This window comes from Sciurus carolinensis, chromosome 3, assembly GCF_902686445.1.
Source record: "Sciurus carolinensis chromosome 3, mSciCar1.2, whole genome shotgun sequence".
Classification (NCBI taxonomy): Eukaryota; Metazoa; Chordata; class Mammalia; order Rodentia; family Sciuridae; genus Sciurus; species Sciurus carolinensis.
The window spans coordinates 12,355,761-12,374,002 of NC_062215.1; the positions used below are offsets into that span (position 1 = coordinate 12,355,761).

At 33.9% G+C, this 18,242-nt stretch overlaps 1 protein-coding gene across 1 annotated transcript in view; it reads right to left on the reverse strand.

Annotated features, from left to right (window-relative positions):
• Cep112 (centrosomal protein 112) overlaps positions 1 to 18,242 on the reverse strand; it is a 447,190-nt gene that overhangs the window by 307,442 nt on the left and 121,506 nt on the right.

Sequence of the window (18,242 nt, forward strand, 5' to 3'; positions counted from 1 at the left end):
AGCCCACAAATTTTATTACCAGGATTATCGCATAACCAATATACTTTTTATTATTTAAATATATAGGAATATTACTTTACAGAATTAGAGTGTTAGTATACAAATTTTCATTCATTTCCTTTTTGAATATCTTTTCCATTTTAGTAAAAGTATTTTCTATATTTTTCCACAGTATCCAAAATAATCTCTTAACTAAATAATTCCTCTTTTATTTGATATTTAAGCTATTTTGAATTTTACACCTTGGTAGGACTATAATTTAAAACCTTTAAAGGTATTTATGACCTTTTAAGTACTTTATATTTAAAATTAAGGTAGGAAGCATTAGCTAGAGGGATGACTGATTTTCATTTAACAATTAAACTTCTAATAAGTATGAATAATTAGGAAAGATGTACTATGTTCCTTTTAAACAGTTTTTAAGATAAACATGTAAAATAAAGTTCAAATATTAAATAACATCACAATCCCACATCTTTTGTTCCTTTCATCCTTTCTTCATTACGTTACTGAATAAATATAAAGTTAAATTTTGGCACAACAGCTTCCAAATACGTAAAAAGGAAATCATTACATCTACCTTAAAAGCATGGCAGATAGATCAACTTTTAATAACTGACACAATTCAAGCCTGAGAGCCCAACACTTATCCAATGTCCAGGTCCCTTCATTAAGCCTTCCATTTACTTCAGAGTGCTCTCGCTTCAGGAGTTCCTTTCCGAAGACGGTTTCAATTTTCTAATACATATTCCAAACACCCCTTGTTTCCTACATATTAATTGGATGAAAGAGACAAAGACTACACCTTTGGTTTTCTGATTTTACATGGTGGAATAAAAATAATATGTATCCCTTCCTCTTTAGAAATTACCAAAAAGAGGCAAGATTTGTGAGAAATAGAAATGCAAGCTCCAACTTAATAAATCCTAGAAGGGAAATTCTACTTCAGGCTCTGAAGAAGTAGCTCTCAGTAGATCACATTCCCATTAAGAACAACTGAAAGACTCAGAACTTTTTCTCAATCAGTTAGAAGGTGTTAGGGGCCCTGCAAGGAGGGTGATAAGGAGCTGAGGAAGAAGCTGCATAGAGGCTCAGCATTCTCCATGTGCTTGTGTATGTGTTGCTGGGGAGTGAACGCAGGGCCCTGTGAGTGAGGGAAGCACTCTACCAGCTGGGTGTTCCCAGCCCCTCCATTTACTTTTATCCTGGAGGTATTTTCAAGTCTTGGAGGATGAGGGCAGGGTGGCCAGGGCACCCAGGACTTGAGAAGCCAAGATCCCCAAGAAAAGGGATGCCCAGTGTTTTAGTCAGCTTTTTCATAGCCATGACTAAAAGACCAAACCAGAACCACTAGGGAGGAGGAAAAGTTTATTTGGGGCTCACAGTTTCAGAGGTCTCAGTTCATAGGGAGCTGGCTCCATTCCTTGCGGCTTGAGGTGAGGCGGAGCATCACGGCAGAAGAGTGTGGCAGAAGCAAGCGGCTCACATGAATATCAGACAGCAGAGAGAGACTCCACTTACCAGATACAAAATATATACACCAAAGGCAATCCCCCAGTAACCCACCTCCTCCAGCTACACCCTACCCACTTTCAGTTACCACTCAGTTAATACCACCAGGGGATCAATTCACTGATTGGCTTAAGGCTCTTATAACCCAATCATTTAATCTCTAAGCCTTCTTGCACTGTGTCACACATGAGCTTTTGGGGAACACCTCCCATCCAGACCATAACACTTGGAGAAGTGAGGGGTTTTGTGTGAGAGAATATAGGAAATCCAAAAAAGGGGCAAATATATGCCCCATATGGAGAGAATTTTGGAAAGTCTACTTTTGTATACTTTATCCTAATGGAAAATAAACGTATGATTATAAAATATTAGAAAATAATCTAATTGCTAAAGAAATTAACCAGTGTAAAGGGCCCAAATTGATAAAAATAAACACATCTACAAAGGTTGCCTTAGGAAAAAGGGTTTCTATCAGCCAGAAAATCCAGATAGTTTTCTTTCTACATATGAATAACTGAATACAGTAAAGATGAGAGAAAATGCTCAGACGAAAGTATAAACTATTTCTTATGAGAGAAAGGAAAAAGATGCAAGGGAAGGATATCCAATAATTCAGAGAAGAAAATGATGGGACACTGAAATACATTGTGACCTCAAATGTCTGTATGTCATTGAACAGAATAATAATATAAACTGAACATGAAATTTTAACTCAGGAGTTATCAAACTGGCCAAAAAATTACTGTATCTAAAACAGGCATCCAATAGGATATACTTGTTCAAAAACAGCAGAATGACTGGAAGAAGTGGGTCCTTATCATTTTCCTATTCAATGTTGCGGTATAGACTGCCGGTTACTCTTCCTGAATATAACCGTGTTCTATAAGAACGGACAAATACTGACAAGTACATATCCCTGGTGACAGTGATACTTTTCCAGCCTTATTTGTCTCCTTCATCTGTTGGGAAACCTTTAGGTTCCAATGGAAAAATAACAAGCATTGCTGGGCATGTGGAGAAACTGGAATCCTTGCACTCTGATGATGAAGTGATGTAGCCACCATGGAAAACAGTATGAAGTTTCCTCCAAAATTTGAAAACAGAAATACTGAATGATCCAGCAATTTTACTTCTGGGTATTCATCCAAAGGAATCAGAATTAGAATCTTAAAATAAATATTTGCACTCCTATGTTCCACTTCTATTACATTAGCTAAGAAGTGGAAACATGTAAATGTCTGTGCAAGGTGAATGGCTAAAAGAATGTGATATATACACACCATGTAATATCATTCACCCATAAAGAAGGGAAATTAGTCACATGCTGCAACTTGGATGAACCTTGAGGTCATTACACTAACTGAAATAAGACAGTCACAGAAAGACAATGCTGCTTACTTCCAGTTATATGAAATACCTAGAACATTAGAATACACAGAAACAGAAAGTAGAATGGTGCTTGCCAGTTACTGGGGGAAGGAGAAGCAGGGAGCTGATGTTTGATGACTATAGAGCATTAGTCAAGGAAGATGAGAAAGTTCTAGAAATCTGCTGTACAACATTGTGTAAATAATTAACGATACTGTGTTGTTAAGAGGATAGATCTCATGCTGTATTTTTCACCACAATAGAAAGAAAAGCAAAAACAATGTATATAACTTAACACATTAAAGACAAATATTTGTAAATATCTTCCCAATTTAATACCCAGGGCTTCATGGACCACCAACATATTCTGATGATGATGAGAGCCATCTCTGAGTGCTCACTGTGGACAAGGCACTGTGCTAAGTGTTTTATAAGTTTTAGGCCATTTAATCATTCCCCAAAAACTGTGAGGTAGGTATCAGAAATATCGTTGTAGATAGGAGAAAACTGAGACTTAACAACATTGATTAACTTCCTCTTTTACTTGTTCTTTTAGTAAAATGGTAAGCAGAAAAGAATTTGGTCCAAGATCTTCCTGAACCAAAATTCACTTCACTGTGTTACACCATCTCCAAGACTATGATATTCTATGCATAAGATTATAGAAAATGAAGCAGCAGAAATACCATGGGAAGAAATATCATTTTATAGCATAAGGTACACAAAGAGAAGCTAAATAAAACACTGGAAACATTTCAGGTCCCTTTATCAGTCTATCAAATGAATACTTTAAAAAAAAAAAAGAGTGTGTTATGTGATTAACTATTTGCAAGGTAAATTTTTTTTAAATTCTGTAATTTGAGGACAACAGTGTTTTCTAGCTTGAATCGTCTAAAATAATAAAGGGCAGGCTAGTTGAAATTCTATCATTACTTAGCTCCTTTATTTTTTTTTTTATTTCTTTATTTTTTTTGCAGTGCTGGGGATTGAACCCAGGGCCTTGTGCTTGCAAGGCAAGCGCTCTACCAACTGAGCTATCTCCCCAGCCCCACTTAGCCCCTTTGTTAACAATACTTAGTACAAGTGAAATGAGACTCAGAAACATATTATATAATCATCTAAGGAAACAGAGCAGTAGAAGTAATAACATATTATCACAAAATATACCCTAAATATGCTACTGAAATAAAGACTGCGCATTACCCAATGATATCCTAAATATATACCTTTGTTAGCTTGGATTAATAAAGTCAAAGTCATCAGTTTTAACTTTTTTTTTTTTTTTTTTTTTTTTGCAGTGCTGGGGATTGAACCCAGGGCCTTGTGCTTGCAAGGCAAGCACTCTACCAACTGAGCTATCTCCCCAGCCCGTCATCAGTTTTTAAAATGACAAAAATCATCTTTAAGAAATCAGTTTTAAAATATACAACTAGAATGCTCTAAAAAGAAAATCTCAATATCTATTCCACCAACCCCTTGTGATAATATTATTAGGCTATTGCATGATTATCTTCTGGTTCTCAAATTTCGAACTGCATTGAATAACTCTAACTATAATGGGGACTAACAGTTAAACCAATTCCTTCTATCTTTATGTGTAATCTTTCCCCCGTTTGAAAAATTAAATGCCCTACCCTGAATTGATCATAGGCCCCACAGGATGATTTTTCTAATATGTTTATCTTTTTATGACACCTCTTACTCCTGAACCACACAAGTATCAAAAGCACATTCCAATTACTTCAACAGCAATGAAGACGAAGACCACAGGCCCGAACCAGCCTCTTCAGCACACACTTCGGCGTGCTCTCTCAGGATCCTACGTGATGTCCATGCTCACTGCAGCGTAACTAAGGTCAAACTGTACCAGGTTGTCAAGTATTATTTTTCCTGTATGTCCTCAGCAAATAATTCAAAGAATGTATAAACAGAAACATATTTTGTGTTTGCGTATGTATGATCAATTGTTATATACCTATAGTCACCAAGTAGGCAAAAACTGGCTGGTTGGTACCAGTCTGTGAAGACTGATTTCTGACTTGTACAAGATCAGGAAATCCTGGTACTGTGCCAGACAGAACAGTCACTAGAAGGAATACAAAAAATGGAACTCAGGAAAAGATTCAGAAGACAAAAAGGAACAGCAGTGGATCAGGCTGCAAAAAGAAAGGAAAAAAGAGAGGTGAGCAGAAGAAATTTGGTAAGACACAAGCATGTTATTTAAAAAAAAAAAAAAAAAAAGATAATTCTGATACTAATTCTTCAAACGCTGAGCATCTGCTGAAACAGAACTGTCACTTCAAGCTGACATGCTTTTTGATATGCAGATAAGTATTACAGGTCTACATTTATTGAACAAATACTTTGGTATATGCTGACACCAACTCTGACTTAAGAAGCAAAATATGTGAGGTCACTCTTTTTATTACTCATTTTTAAGGCATATTTTTGTACAAAATAGATGCACCAAGTAAATAAAAGGAAATAAAAATGTGTAATGGCAAGGGAAAACCTAAAAGCATAATATGAAGGACCTTAAGAACAACAACATTTAGCAAAAATAATCTTTTTTAACTGAATATAGAGTTGAAAAGATACAAATCAGTGGGGGCCTGAAATTGGGATAAAAAATTATTCAAGAAAAGATGCTTACATCTTTTCTTGCATAATGTTTTGCAAGCTATAACACATTGTGTAGAAGGGGAACTCAGTGGTATATAACAGAATCAGGAAAGGGTCCAAAAATTTTACAGGAAATGATGAATTACCTTGAGTACACAGGATATCATCCCAAACTGGGAATTCAAACCTGGCACTTGGAAGACTATGTAGGATTTCTTGACATGACATGACTTATAAGCAAAAATTATAATGGGCATTAGGTTAGGAATTCAATTCCTAATCATGGAAAAATGAGAAAAATGTGCTTTCAATCGACAGGATAAAGAGAAGACAGGGGAAGCAACTGGCAAGTTATTGGAGAAATCCAGGAACGAGACGACAATGGCCTGAACTCAACTGGCAGCTCTGGAACAGAAGGAAAGAGAACAGATCCAACAAAAATTTCAGGGAAGTAAGTAGAAAGATTCAGTAAAATATTAAACGAGGGAAACAAAAAGTGTCAAAAATTATAAACCTTCCAGGTTAAAAACTTAATGTGCCAAGAATGCTGAGGACTGTGGGAATTAAGAAAATGTTTGGGCAAGGACATTATTTTGGAATGAAATACCACAGAGATAATTTTCAGTAAGTCTTGGGAAATATAAACTATCCTATGAGCTTTTAGTTATACAGCCTCTACCAGCATAACATAGATAATATCTAGAACTACAGATAGAAATGTTGTCTTTTTGCAGACAAACTTAGTTGGAAACCCTGCAGGAGTCAAAAATTGAAAAGGATTAGTATCAGGCAACTATCTTAGTGTCCCAATTTGAACTCCTATGGCATAAGGAGCAACATATTTTGACTTATTTCATAAGCTTGTTGTGGAACTATGAAATATATACAAAAAGGTACAAGATTTTAAGTGTACATTTTGATCATTTTTTTACAGTTGAAAACACTCAGGAACCACTAGAAGATACAAATGTTACCAGACCTTCTGAAGTTTTATTAGTCATACTATACCCAAAGGTAGGACTTTACCACAAATAAACTTTGCTTTCTTTGAATTTTGCATAAGTGTAATATAGAGTTATGATTTGGGGTCAGGTTTCTCATATATGTGAAATTTGTCCATATTGTGTTGTGTAACAATAGTAATCTTTTTCAATACTGAAAGCAGCATTTTACTTTGCAAGTATATTGAAAATAATTTACCCATTGTATTTAACTATCTATTCTCAGTTTCAGGTTATTCCAAATAATGTTGCTAGGAATACTTTCAGACATGTTTTATAGTGCACCTATGCACACTTGTATTTTGGTACCTACTAGAGTGAAACTTTTGAGTCCTAAGGTGTACATACCTTAAGCTCCAGTAGTTACTACCACAGTTCATGTTGGATATAAAAACTTAAACTCTCTACAGCTGAATATAGGACTTCAGATGATTTTGTATCTTTGCAAATTTGGGACTATGGTTTTTATTTGTTTTTGTTAAATTTAGCCATTTTGAGGGTTTGTAGAGATACTGAATTATTTAAACTTCCCTAAGAACTAATACCTTAAGTACCTTCTAAAATATTATTAATCACGTGAATATTCTCTTTTGTGTAGTGACTATTCAAACCTAATATTAATTTTTTTAAAGATTCAGATTTTTTTTTCCTATTATTGATATGTGAGAATTCTTTATATTTAAGATGTAAGAACTTTATTTGATAAAGGAATTGCAAATATTTCTTCCATTTGAATTGTCTTTTTCCTTTCTTAATAATATCCTTTGATAAACAAAAGGTATTCATTTTGATATAATCTGGTTTACCAGTATTTTTCTTTATGGTTAGTGCTTTCATTTTCTTTTTAAGAAGTCTTCAATTAGTCCAGACCAAGAAGTGAGTCTCCTAAAATTTCCTCTACGCATTTTATATGAATTTTAAATTTGAGATGTTCCTAGAATTATTTTATTAAATAATGTGAAGGTTCAAGAAGCATTTTCTCATATGAATATTCAATTGACCAATTTACCAGAAGGACCAAACTTTCCACACTGAATGACTGGGTTAAAAAAAAATAGATAAACAATTTTCATTAAGATTGTATGTAATCTCATATTGTTGTTGGCCTCCAAAATTTAAAAGAGTAAAAAGAAGATAGTTATGAATATAATAAATTCATAGTACACAATGAATACGCTTGCCTCCACCAAAATAAGTATTAAAGAAAATTAAAATTTTCTTGAAACAAAAAAAAAATTTATGACCTATGGAACAGAATTTAAATATTACTTTATGAAAAAATTAATGCAATAAATTCATATAATCAGAAACAAAAGACACCTGGAAAATCCCCAAATATTTGGAAATTGATATACCTATAGCAAAAGTGACAAAAAGAGGGAGAGAAGAAACAAATTACCAAAGGTGGTCATGCAAGAGGGGAAATTCCTAGAGATCCTAGAAATCACCCTAGAGACAATATGAGAATATTATAAACAACTTCTAAAAGGATGAAATGAACAAGTCCTTTGAAAGACAAATTACTAAAGCTAAAACAAAAAGGAAATTATAAGAGTCCTGCAGGTATTAAAAAATGGATTTATAAATTTAAATCTTCCCAAAAAGAAAATACTAACTTGGATAGCATCATTGCTAAATTCAATCACACGTTCGAATAATGGTACAATTACTATGAATTATTTTATCACAACACGAAAAAGACAGTAAAGAAGGACAATCTAATACCAACTTCCTGATAATGTAGATGAGAAAATCTGTATTAAACATTAAGTCAAATCCTGCAATATATAAAAGAAAAATAGAATTTGACCAACCAGAATTTATCACAGGAAAGCAAGGCTGGTTTAACACTTAAAAATCAATCAATGTAATTCACCATATTCACAGAATAAAAAAGAAAAAAAATGGTAATTTCAATAGTCACTTGGTAAAATTTAATACCTACTCATGATACAAACTCTAAAAACTGCAAACTAGAAATACATTATTTGTATTTCCTCAAACAAGTAAATAGAATCCAACAAATGACATAATTACAGAAATTAAATGCTTTCACAGTAATGGAAAACAGGAGGCATGTTTACTTGCTCACCTTCTAGAGGTGATGAAAACATTCTATAGCTTGGCTGAGGTGTTAATTATGGGACTAGGTATCTCTGCCAAAACTTACAGAACTGAACATCCACAGAAGGCAAATTTTAGTGTATTTAAGTTATGAATTTTAGTGTATTTAAGCAAACCAGACCTTAAAAATAGGATGTGAAGTAAAAACTTAGAATTTATAATTGCATCTAAACACTGTGTACCAAAATATTTCAGGAATCCCTACACAACATTTAGAAAAATTAGCTCAAAATGAATCAAACACCTAAATATAAGACCTAAAACTATAAAGCTTTCACAAGAAATTGGGCAGTAAACATCATCTTCCTGAGGTTTCCTGCAACACAGGCCGGCCTAGGCTCTATTCCCCACTCATGAGTAAAGGCCACAGGCACCTACCCAGCGGAAGCAGGGCCACAGCCTCATCACTCCATCCCTCCTCCTCACTCCAGCTGCTTCTGGGTGTTCTGTCTGATGCTTCTCTAGTTTACATCCAGGTAAATGGTGGCATCAGTTACTGAAGTCTCAAAGATTGTAAAGGAAACTGTTTCAGTCAACTTTTTCAGCACTGTGATCAACAGACCTGACAAAAACAATTTTAGAGGAGTGAAAGTTTATTTGGCACTCATGGTTTCAGAGGTCTCAGTCCACAGACAGCAGACTCCATTGATCTGTGCTGGAAGTGAGGCAAATCATCAAGATGGAAGGGTAGGGTGGAGAAGGGCAGCTCAGGACATAATAATCAGGAAGCAGAGAGAGCTCCACTCACCAAGGACAAAATATAAGTCTCAAAGTCATGCCCCCAGGAACCCATCTCCTCCAGTCACACCCTACCTGCCCACAGTTATTGCCCAGTTAATTCCTACCCGTGGATTAAGGCTCTCATAACCCAATCATTTCATCTCTAAACTTTTTGCATTTTCTCACACATGAACATTTGGGGGATACCTAATATCTAAACCATAAGAGAAACTGTCTGCCTGCTCAACCTCATCCCCAGGGATAGTGCTACGGAACTCAAGCGCACGTGACTCCCAATGAACAAGTTAGGTGACACTAGTCTGAAGAGGGTGATTGTTGAACAGTCCCAAGAATCCAAATGAAAGTGAGCATTTCTAATCAACACTGACAATATTCTGGAATACCACACACATGCTGGTAGCAGCCCAAAGGTCCAGGTCACTCCACTGGTCACCAAGGGAGGGAGCAGTGGTCCTCATCCCCAGGTCCAACCTCATAAGGATTATGATGAGCCCTTGTCACATGCATTCTCAACATGGACACACAGACAGGCACTAGAACCAAGAAGGAAAACCTTTGCAGCTTCTACTGAAATACTTTCTTTCTAGGAATAAAGAAACATTCTCCCACTGTGGGGTCATTCTCTTGTCAATTCTACAGAAGTACATGCAAATTTATAAATTTTAAAGAATATATAGTTTTGTAAATATTTAATATTTGATTATGATTTTAGATGTCAAATATTCTGTTTTATGTTTTATTATACTCCGTTAAAAAGAAAAAATGTATATTTTCAGAATGTTTTGAGTAAATTTAATGTACTAAAACTGAAAGAAAGAAAATGGCAAGTTTTCCAATATTGAATTTAGTGATGATTTCTTAGATATGACACCAAAGACACAAGCAACAACAGAAAAAAACAAATTGGACTGCATAAAAATTGAAAAGATTGTGCATCAAAACATGCATAAAATCCACAGAATGGGAGAAACCAAATTACATCCAAAAATCCACAGAATAGGAGAAAATATATAAACCGAAAACTAAACTAAACTCAAGAATAGCAACAACAAAACAGTATGATTCAAAAATGGGCAAAGGACTTACACATACCCTGAGCTTTATCCCCAGTCCTTGAACAGATGTTTCTCCACAGAAGATAATACAAATCATCAATAAGTTTACAAATGTTCAATATCGTTATTCAATAGGGAAATACAAATCAAAACAAGTTAACACCTCATACCTCATATTTAATAATGTATCATGGGGAATAGAAAAGCCTGGGGGAGGGAGAGAGACAGGGGTATAGGGAAGGGAGACCACAACTGATTGGTGGAACAGTCAGAACACATATATTTATCAATTAAATAATTAAGTTTGGTGTCTTATATGGGTGTGATTCATGGCAACCAAAACAAACAATGGTAACATCAAAGATCACTGATCACAAATTATTCTAACAGATCTAATAACAATGAAAAGGTCGAAGTGACCACATGCTATTAGAAAAAATGGTGCCAACAGATATGTTTGTTACAGGGTTGCCCATAAGCCTTCAGGCTATAAAAACGCATTTGTGAAATGCAACAAAGTGAAGCACAATAAAATGAGATGTGCCTACAGACAGTTATTCCATGTTCACAGATTGGAAAATTCAGTATTGTTAATATATCAATTCTCCAAAATCTGATCTATTGATTCAACAGAATTCTAATCAGAATTTCAGCAAGTCATTTATGGGAATCAATAAACTAATTCTAAAGTTTAGAATTACAAGTATAGAAAGGCAAATGATCCAGAAGAGTCAACACAGAGGAAAACAGTTGGAAGACTGACAATATCCAATTGAAGACATTATAAAGCTAAGTAAAATCAAGAGAGAATGATACTGGAGAAAATAATATAAAGCAAATTAGAGAGCCTACACATAAACCCAACAAACACAGTCAAGAGACCTGATGCAAGAGCAAAGGCAATTCAATAGTGGGGAAAGTATTTTCAAACTAATGGCACTAGAACAACTGGAAGTCTGTGTCCCCCAAAACTGAATGTAGATACAGACCTTATACCTTGCACAAAAATCAACTGAGAACAGGTATTAGACAGATACATAAAATGTAATCCTATAAAATTTCTAGATGGAAAGATAGGGGGAATCAAAAGAAAGGGGAAGAAAAAACTATGTGACCTTTGGTTTGGGTGATGACTTTTTAGATACAACACCAAGAACATGCTCCTTGATAGAAAAAGTTTATTAAAACTAAAAACTTCTGCTCTATGAAAGACATTAAGATAATGAAAAGCCAGAAACTGGAAGAAAACTTTTCCAAATATATATATCTCATAAAGACATATCTAAAATACACACAGAATTTTTAATACTCAACAATAAGAAAATGACTCAACCAAAAATTGGGCAAACTATTGAAATAACTCACCAAAGAAGACATATATATGGTAAGAAGCATATGAAAAATGTGTAACATGCCATTATAGAATTGCCAATTAAGACAACACTGATGTACCAATACACACATTTTAGACTGGCAAAGATAAAACTGCCCATATCAAATGTTGGAAAGGATACTTTCATTTTTGCTTGTAGAAAACCAAAATGGTACAAATTGTAAGACAACTGGCAATTTCTTTTTTTTTTTTTTTGCAGTGCTGGGGATCAAACCCAGGGCCTTGTGCATACAAGGCAAGCACTGTACCGACTGAGCTATCTCCCCAGCCTGCAATTTCTTAACTAAGCTAAATAAACATATTCTTACTATGCCATCCAGCAGTCAAGATCCTTCTACTCAAGTGATTCTGAAAACTGCATCTACACAAAATTCTCTAGGTGAATGCTTACAATAGCTTTATTCATTATCTCTAAAAACTAAAAAAAAAAAAAAAAAAAAAAAAGTCCCTCTATAGGTCAACAGAAGATAAATATTAACTATGGCACATTAGGTTAAAACTAAGAAAATTTGAAAAAAACCTATTTACTTTAGGTACTAATAACATAGCAACGTATATTCATTAATTCCAATAAGTGTACCAGAATAACATAAGGTGTAAATTTCAGATAAATGAGCTCAGGATATTTAGAAATTCTCTGCTGTTTTCTTAATTTTCTGTAAATTTAAAATTGTTCTAAAGAATAAAATTTATTTTTTAAAGGACAATTCATTCAAAAAGATGAACTGGTATTATTTGGGGGGAATTCTCCTTTACAAGCATTGAGAGTTTAGGAGAAGAAATGTTGATATAAATTATAAAATAAAATTCTAGCTATCTGGGTGAGTAGGTGGGTTGCTCTACAAATGTGTCACTACTAACAAGAGTTAAAACAAAATATTCCAGTTGTGTAAGGCTTTTGAAATTCTGTAAGGAGGGGATCTTAACCTACAATTCCCATTTATGGAAGGAATTCAAAGTGTCAATGAATTTGTACAGGAAAAAAAATTCCACCTTTATTTTCACTATCCTAACTGAAATGTAGCATTCTCCTTCAATTATGAAAGTTCTCATCAAATCAAGGTAGTATTAGTAATAACCCATGACTAACAGAAGTCACAGATATTTTTATAGTTCATTACACTATTGAATCAGCACTATGTATTATTTACCCTCATCATTACTAAAAATTACTAGCACGCTCACTACTAGATCTTTATATTTCTTGCATTAATTTAGAAACATACATTACTGTATCACAATTTTGATTTAACAATATTTTGACAACTATACCTCAATATGATTTTTGTAATTTTTACATATTTTTATTAAATCTAAAAATATTACTCTGAGAAGGACTGTACAGAATTCATCAGATTGGTAGTGGGATTCTTAGGACAGAAAAAATGTTAAGTACTCCACTAACAAAGCCTAGAATCTCAATATGGTCACCTGCGCATATTCATTGTCTAAACCCTGATATCAGAGGAGCCCTATCATTTCACAAGCTTCACCTCCCCAAGCTTCTATTAAATTGGCTATAATTTTTACATTTTATAGGTTCTAATATTTGTTTTAAAAATTCAGTGTTTAGGGCTGGGGCTGTAGCTCAGTGGCAGAGCACTTGCCTAGCATGTCTGAGGCACTGGGTACGGTCCTTAGCACAACATAGAAATAAACAAATTAAATAAAGGCATTCTGCCCATCTGTAACTACAAAAAAATTTCTTTTAATTTTAAAAAATACAGTGTTTACATGCTTTAACTATGAGTCTGACATAAGAAAATGCCTGTGGATACTAAAAGACATAAGTTGAATAATGTAACAAGTGTCTGCTTACAATATGTGGCAATAAAATAAAACAAGACTCAACAAAAAAGTAAAAAGCTGAAACAACAACAAAATGGAGAAATTAATTCTCAGTGACAGTCTCATCTTTCATCTCAAGCCATGCCTTGAACTCTACCTTGTTTAATTATTAAATCAGGAGCTGCTCAGCAAGACATGTCTAGTCTTGATGATTCCTTAATTCAATCCTGCTGACAGACGCTGTCCATTTTTCTCTGTATTTACTATTATCACCAATGACAAGGTCTGAATGCTAATTTTAGATTCAAGATTCATTAAAAATAGAATGAAGTTTCTCTGACAGTGACCTCTTGTCTCCAAAGTATAACCTTTTTCCCCATACATATTAAACTTACAAAAATTCAAAATTCTACTCTAAAAGATACTTCTCTCAATATTATTTAGTTAACAAGACAGCAATGGAATAAACATTTGAAGCAATCAATATAGTTTGCAAATTTCTACTTTTAAATTATTTAATATTTTAGGATATTAAATTTTAGAATGTTGAGATGATAAAATGTATTTCAGATTTACATTTGGTTTCTGTTCATGGCTTTGAGATACCTGTAAACATGTCTACAGTATCATTATTCACAATTAACAAAGTTGGAAGAAACTCAAGTACAATAGATGAACAAATAAACAAAATGAGGTCTAGAAATTCAGTAGATTATTACTCAGCCTTTAAAAGTTTTGGCACGTTACAACATGGATGAACTGTGAAGACATTATGCTAAGTGAAATAAGCCAAACACAAAAAGGCAAATACTATATGATAGCACTTAGGAGAGACATATGGAACAGTCAACTCATAGACAGTAGAAAGGTATTTGCCAGGTTGAAGAAGGCAACAAATGAAGAGTTGGTGTTTAACGTGTGCAGAGCTTCAGCTGAGCAAGATGAGTGTTTAATGGATACAAAGGTTCAGTTGATGGAGATGAAAAAATCTGAATCTGGATGGTGATGATGGTTGCACAAAAATGTCAAGACACTTAAAGTCACTGGGCTATGCACACAAAATGCTTAAAATGATAAATTTTATATCACAGGTATTTTATCACAATAAAAGAATTGGGAGGAACCTTGACAACTGGTTTGTACACTGAATTCTAATATATAAAATATCCTTCAAACCCAGGAAAAAGATAAATAACTGAATTAAAAAACAACAAAGAGGATGGATAAGCAACTTGAAATGGCCAAGAAACACAAAGTAGCCCCAAGGAAATGCAAATGAAAACATGGCACTTTACGAATCAGGAAAAAATATTAAAGTTGGTAATTCCAAGTGTTCGTGAGGATATAAAAGAGATGACTCTCAAACTCAGTTGAACCGGAGCATAAACAGGAGTAACCACTTTGGAAAGTATACAACAGAAACAGAAATTACTTTCTTTTTTAACATTTTTTTAGTTGTCAACGGACCTTTATTTTATTTATGCATGGTGCTGAGAATCAAACCCAGTGTGTCACGCCTGCTAGGCAGGTGCTCTACCACTGAGCCACAACCCCAGCCCTCCTTTCTTTAATATATATTCCCTGCAGTGATTTTAAACCATTGGTCTTGACCAATGTGAAATCAAGTTGTAAACCACAAGCTGGAAATTTTTTAAATGAAATTAAAGAAAATAAAAAGACAAACCCTGTCAGAGTGAATAGCCAATAGCACAACTGAAACTTTTGTTTGAGTTATAAATGTACAGGGGAGTACACTGCTTAAGCATATATGTTTGGGACACAATTTATAAAAATTAATTTCTTACTGGAAGTCATTTTCCAAAATGTTTGAAAACCAATGGCTTACAGCAGCAATAGTTTTCCAAGTGTGGTCAACAAACTCCTGAGATTCCCCAAGACCTTTTCTGAGTCCACAGGATCAAAACAATTTCACAATAATATATTGTTTGCCTTTTTCATTACCATGGAGTTTTCCAGACCCTACATGTCATGAGATATCACAATAGAATAAATGCAAACACAGATGTGAGAATCCCGCTACCTTCTGTTAAGCCAGAGGTTAAAAGGACTTACAAAAATTCAAAGAAACAGTATGTCTCCCTAATTTCTTTTCTTTTATACTTTATTTTATTATTATTTGTGTTCATATGGAATGGCTTTATTATTTTTATTTTAATGAATTTAAAAATTAAAATTTTAAAATATAGCCAAAAAAAAAAAAAGCACACACCATATTGGTTCTGTTAACTGCTAAGAAAAGTCCCAAATATTACTTTGAGAGACCTAATGTCTATAACAAAATGGAATACCCAATCATTTACAAGAATCCATAATGTATATATTGTCTTTCTTCTTTTCAAAGCCAATGATTTAATATTCAACATTTTCCTTTTAAAAGTAATAAATAACATTTCTTAACTATTGTTTTGGGTTGAACTGTGTCCTCCAAAAGGAAACACTGAAACTGATGACGAGTACTATACATGTGACCTTTTTTGATGGAAACAGGGTCTTTACAGATGTAATCAAGTTAGTGTGAGGACATGCCAGATTAGGGTGGGTCTTAAACCCAATGACTACTCTCCTTGTAAGAAAACCATTGAAGACACTGGCACACAGAGACACGCAGGAGAACCCCAAGTGACAGCAGAGGTAGAAACTGGAATACTGCAGCTATGAGCAGAGGAATGTCAAGTACTGACAGCTGCCACCTAAAGCTAGGAAGAGGCCAGAAAGAATCTTTCTCTTCTTCTAACACCTTCAGATAGAGCAGGTTTCTGCTGATATCTCAATTTTGTATTTCCAGCCTTTAGAGCTGTTGAGACAATAAGTTTCTGCTGTTCTAAACTACCTAAGTTGCAGTAATTTGATATGGAAGCCCTAAGAAATTAACATACTTTAAATTAGCAAAGTTTGGGTTTGTTTGACTAATTTAAACACTTGGCATTGGAATGAAAATATAGAAGAATAGATAATCATACATATTTTCACTAACACTAATTTTATTATGAAGACATTAATTTTGTTTCCTTTCTAAATTTTCAATAGTGAGCATGTGTATCTTCTACAATAAGAAAAAAACTTTTAAAACCACTATTGCCACCATTATTTAACATTTTACATAAGTTCTGCTCAATATACGATAAATCAGAATGTGTGCTCCATTTATGTAGAGTTAAACTCTTTAAGACTTACTTATATGTTTATTCTTGAGTCTCTTATACAGCAAATGTATAAAACTTTCATATAACAAAAGTGTGAGACAAATAAAATTTTACAAAGGATGTTTAAAGATGTTCTTAGGTCCTGCTACCTTATTAACTCAGATAAACTGATTCTAAAAGTATATGTTAAAGGAAAGTGCTCACAGTAGCCAAGATCATTCTGATGGACCGAAAGGATACGAAGAGTAACTGAGCTATAATGATGATGACAGCATACTGCTAGCAGAGCCAGAGAAATCTGCCAACTAGAATGGAGATCTTCATTTACATGGAAGTTTGATGTGCAACAAGGGCCATGATGCATCAACAAAGAAAGGGAGCACTACTCAAAAGTCAAGCTGGAAAAAAAATAGCCATCCACATAGAAAACGATGAAATTAGATCCCTATCTTACACTAGTTACAAAAATAACACCAGAGTATTAAAGCCTCAGTGTAAAAGCAAAGCTTCAATGTTCTTAGTAGAAAATAGAAGTCTTCTTGCACTTGCAATAGCAAAAGATTGGATTAATAAGATATAAAAAGCACTAATTTTTATAAAAGATTGATGAAGAACTTTCCTCATTAAAAGATCATCTCTCCCCTACACCCTATTTGTTGATGTTGTTGATTCCCAAGGGAGAATACTCTCTCCAGTGTTACGTTCCCTAGTTAGGCTTGCCTATCAAAAATGGGAAGTTGCTAGTAGGAGTTCAACAGTGGCCCTAGACTTTGGGGGGTTTCTAAACTGAGGCTCACCTGTTCTTCACTACTTGAAAAACTAATTGGCCAATACAAGAACCTGGTCTACCAGCGTTTCCCTAATATACAAGAGTAAGTGATAAACCAAGGGATGTAAGTTCACAGTCCAAAATAACTACACACCAGCAAAAACTTGCTATGAAAGAAAGTCACAATACCTTTGTATCTGTAAATAATATTATAACATATACACATTATAATTCATAACAGTACATTAATTTATAATCTGAACATGAACTATTAGAACAAATACACCAACGGCAATAAATATACTTAAGATAATGAAAAATATTAACCAGTGAAACCACAAGAAATTATTTCTTTTTAGAGTCAAATGAAAATACTGGGAATGAGAAAAAATAAAGAAATAAAACATGTACTAGATGTAATAAGCAGGAAAAAATTACTGAAGAGTAAGATCAAAATAAGAAACTAGCCTAAAAGTCCAGAATAGGAAGAAAATACAGAGATAGGAAACATACAATAAATCCTAAAAGGTAGGAAGATATTTTCAAGAAAAATTGACTATAAACGCATTCTCAGAATTATAGAAAAATGAAAAAAAAACTGAGATTTAAAGGGCTCAAAATAATGTCAAAAACCATACCTAAAGATATTTAACATACAAAGATCATCAGAGATCTGCTGATGTTCAAAACTCTTCATTTCCTTTA